We start from the raw sequence: 5,073 nt of genomic DNA, 5'->3' as shown, positions 1-5,073 counted from the left end.
GGTGAGCTTGTTAATGGCCCTAAATTCTAGAAACATGCACCATTCACCATCTTTACTCATAACCATGACCACTAGAGATGAATAAGGGTTGGTGCTAAGATGAATAACACAAGCTTTGAGGATTTCCTTGATGATTTTTTCAATTTCATTCTTTTGGGTAAAAGTATATCAAAAGGGGTGAACATTTGGCGGCTAGGTGCCCGAGAGAAAAGGGATGTTATGATCATGTTCACCCCTAAAGGGTCGGATCTCCTTCGGTTTTTCAAACACCCGTTAGTGGTGATCTAATATGTTTTTCATTTTAGGATGAATGGGAGGAGAGGATTCAATGGCATGAATGGAAATAAAATTGTGTTATTATCGCATGATGACCCTTTTTTAAAAGCTTCTCCATTTGATGAGAGTTGATGGTAGTAGGAGCACCTTCCTAGAGACCTTGTAGTGTATGAGAGTGGTCATTCTTCTTAAGATCATATATAAATCCTAAAAGTCCATTGTGATAGGGCTAGTGCTCAGAGCTGTTTAGCACCAAGGACAATGTCATAGCCACCCATTTCAATGTAAAACATGTGGGTTTTGAGGTGATAATCCCCCATTTGAAGCTTAATATTTTCACAGTGGCCTTCACATTTCGTGGTCCCCTCATTAGCAATAAGGAATTGGAAATTCGATATCGCCCTGACAAAATAGTGAACTACTTTTTCTACTCTCTTATGAACAAAGTTATGTTTGTTGCCACTATCAATCAGCACTACTATTGGATGATGTTTAATAAAACCTTGGATTTTGAAAGTCTGGGGAGAAGAAATATTGGTCAGGACATGGAGTGAGATAATCAATGCATCTTCCATAGTTGGAGTATGAGTGTCCAGGTCTGTTAGAAGTTCACCCTCTTCCTCCTCAATCACTTCAATGGATGGAGATTCATTGGCGGAGGTGTTTTCAGTAGCATCAATTTGAAATAATTTGGTTCCTTGAATTTATGTCCTGGGGAGTATTTGTCATCACAATAGTAGTAGAGTCCTTGTTTCCTTCTTTCAGCGATTTCTTTCGGCCACTTCTGTCGGCAACACTTTTTGAACCTTAAGTGTTTGGGTGGGCCCCGTAGATGGGGTGGGACATGCACATGAAACAAAATTTGGACGATTCAATTGGGAATTTAAAGTGACTTATACCTCTAAGGCCTTATTGCATGCTTCCAACCAAGTATCTAGGTGATGCATTCTAACATGGGCTTGGATAGCTTCCTTTAAGCCACTAATGAAGCATTACAATTAAAAGGAATCTCCTAGTCCTTCCGATATGGATGGACAATTTTTCAAAGGTTGCAATGGAGTCTTGTATTGTAATTGTTTGCCTTATCTTAGTGAGATGACCCAGAAAGTGAGATTCCTAATCAAAGTGGTCACAAATGGCTTTTGAGAACATGTTCCAATTTGGCCTCCCTGGATATAATTTTTGATGCCACTACCACCACTACCATCACTCTTAGTCCAAGTAAAGTGCTCCCACATGTAGTTTAGTTTCATATTTCCAAATATTATTAAGGTGGAAATATTGTTCCATTTGTGCCATGCATACCTTTGGGTTAGAGCCATCAAATTTGTACATGTCCATCTTGGGTGTCTAGTGGCTCGAATATTGTTGACCTCAATGGAAATGAATGTGATGGATGGATTTTCCTTCTACGTGTCCATCAACATTATGTTCTTCCCTTATGGGTTTGTGAGACATCTTTAGGGCAGCCAATGCTTCTTTGATTTTGTCAATGGATGTTTGGAATTTATTGAGTCTTTTCCCAAAAGCTTCGACTCTCTTTACTGCCTTCTTTTCAGCCATAACTTGAAACCTGGTACCGTACATACATTATTCCTAGTCAAATTCAGATCTTACTTAAGAGTAGTATGGTTGGAAAGAGGAAAATCTCAGGAGTCTAGTGATGTGGGTCACTTGAAGTTGCTTCGAGAAATATTTTGGACCATATGAAAATTGGGAAAGTGAATGGTACTATTGTGATCAACTCATCATCATGAATCTTATGGGCTATGTATCTTGCAAGAATATTGAGATGGCCCCAGACCTTAGATAAGTCTCCAGTCATCTTTCTACTATAGTACACTGAGAACAACACTTCGGGAGATTACTCACACATATAATAGGGTAGTCAGGTAGTACATCTAAGCATCCCAAAAGGAGTTTTACTCCAAATAGATCAATACTATGATGTCTGAAATCCAAATATATTGCAAAAATTAGGTCTGGACTATAGTAATCGAAACCCAAAAGTTTTGGCACTACAAAATGTGTTGCGACAATCTGATCTGGAATATGGAAGCCAAAACCCTCATTGCACAAAGAGTTTGTTCTATTCTATCAAAAACCCAACTATCGAATCTAATTTGCACTGTGGTGACAGAACCCCAACTGCCAGATATGATCTATACAGCAGTGGTTGAACCCCAAATGTTGGATTTGATTTGGAAAAAAAACTAGGGGTTGATTTTCAGATAGCTGAGGGAACTATTGTCACAAATAAGTTTCAGGTGATATAGATCTGATATACATAGGGGTCCAACAATAGTACTCGACCTAATATTTCAGAGTGTTAATTGAGGATACATAATACCCTTAGTTGTACTACCTGAATACCCTATTGTACATGTGAGTAATCTCCCTGAGTGTTGTTCTTAGTGTTTTGTAGGATCAAGGCGGTCAAAATCTTATCTAAGGTTAGGTTTTAGGGTACCCTAGGAGGATTTCAATATACCCAAGGGTACATGGAAGTGCATTCCATGTGTGGTTCATTCTATTGTTCTACTACTCGAAGGGGTACCCATAGGAGTTACAAGGGATTCCAACAAGAATGACCACCTCTTGTAGTTCCTATGTGCATTCCTCCCCAAATCCACAAGTTTATGTGCTCAATGACATATCTCATGGTCTAAAGACATCGAAACATGTCTCTAGCCTAAAAACAAATCTATGAAAATTGGAGGTACAGATGGCCCTAGAAAGTGTTATGATTCCACTTATTATGCACTTGACCTGTGAGAATAATAGAATTCCAGAATCACGAAACAATATTTCCTTAAACAAATAAATATCACATGAACTGATATAAGCTACAATTATATTTTATTATTCATAAGAATATTACAATGTTTGCTTTCCTCTTCGACGAGGCAACCTCCAACAGAGCAAAGCTCAATTACAATAAGACTTGATGATTCTTCCCTTCTTATCTACGACTATTTATAGCTTTAGGACATCCAAAACCCTAACTACTAGTGGTCCCTTGCATAATACAGGTTAACCACTTTATATATTAACTATGGCCTATTTATAACTCATTGTGGTCCTTTTTATATAATGTAGGTCAACCACTTACAATTATTATTAATGTCGATCACCACTTACGTTCTTTATTGACTCAACCAACTAATTATGAGTCTAACTAGGTCCCTTGGGCTTATTACATAAATAAATGGGTTAGGGTTGGACCCTAACAAGAGTAGTATCATAAGTGAAGGGTGGAGATGTTAGTAGTAGTGTAGAGAAACCAAACGACCATAGTTGCACCTAAAATGATCAAGCACGAGAATTCACCATTACACTAGACGAGGTTTCTTTGTAGATACCTATGAATTACATCTTTGTTTTTCACTACCAATAGGAAGTACAATTCTCTCCATCGCTTTTATTTCACCCTAGATGATGCACTTAGATCAAGGACGAGTGAGATATTAGTGTTGGGGGCCTATTGGCACCAAATAAAAAATAAGTTTTAGAGGAACACTAAAATGCGGAGCACAAATGAATGAGTTGTATATAAAAGGAGGTTCTGTTGAGGTACTACACTAAGGGATCAAGATCGTTCACAAGTACTATGCGTAGCAAGAGGAGAACACTATGGCACAATTTGAGGAATTTGTAAAAGGATATTGTGATTGTAATTTATTGCACATGTTTTAGCAACCAACCAAGAGGCAATTAGTGTGGTCCTATGTGGAACCTATTTTAACATTTTCTTGCTATATCATTTTTGAAGAAAATATTTGAAAAACTATTTTGATTATGCACTTTTGTAAATAAATATATGTGTAGTTTTATAATGCCATGTATTTTTTTTAAAATTTCATATATTCAAATAAAGTTATTCGAATAAATGTTTGTAATAAAAGCACTTGATAAATGTTGCACTCTTTTCCATGGTGGAAATTTTCCCCACGATGATCAATAGCTATCATTTCATTATGCGAACCCCCCTGCCCCCTGCTTGCTCGATGTTTAATGGGGGCGGGGTGCTCAAAAATTTGTTTCATAAAACCCTCCTTAGCTATGTGGAGCATTCATGTTAATTGTGTGACCCCCCCCCCCCCCCCCCCCCCCCCCCACCACTTCTTATTGCTTACAATCCCTACCCCCCCATGCAAACACACTTTGGTTTACACCAAAAGTAGTAGTCCACTAAGTTTTCTATGCTTCTGCTATTTTGAATGCCCGCTAACTATTTTGTCATTGCTACTATTTTCCAATAATGTTAACCTGTATGTTAAATAAACCCATTATGCTTTAACAACTACATCATTAAAAGAATTTTGCTCCTGATTTTTTTCATATACACTCCATAATCCTGCCACGATTTCTTAAAATTTATCCAAGTTAATTTTTTTGTTCCTTATTAGAGTTACAAAGACTCTAAACAATATCATTGCATCTAATTGACATTTATCACTTGCAACAGATTTCAGCACATCGTTCTATGGCTAATTCAATTCTTGTGCCTTCCTTTTATATTTAAGAATGATTTTACACAAATGAAGGGAAACACAAATGTAGATTGAAACCATTCCATGCTTTGCATCTGTCAAGCTTGATGAATTACCTTTAGTTGACCAGGAAGCCAAAATTGTAGAGACAAGGTGTGAGTTTGATCTTTATGAACTTCAAAACTGGGTATTTCAAATATTCCAAGATAATAGCGATGAAATCTATCTTTACTAATCATTATTACCCCAATTTATCTTCCCTTAGACTCGTCACTTTCAAGAATTTGGTGTGTGGTGTGTTGAT

This window comes from Pinus tabuliformis, chromosome Q, assembly GCF_031772625.1.
Source record: "Pinus tabuliformis cultivar Carrire ecotype Pingquan chromosome Q, CPIR1, whole genome shotgun sequence".
Taxonomy (NCBI): Eukaryota; Viridiplantae; Streptophyta; class Pinopsida; order Pinales; family Pinaceae; genus Pinus; species Pinus tabuliformis.
Note: the sequence above shows the minus strand (reverse complement) of the source record.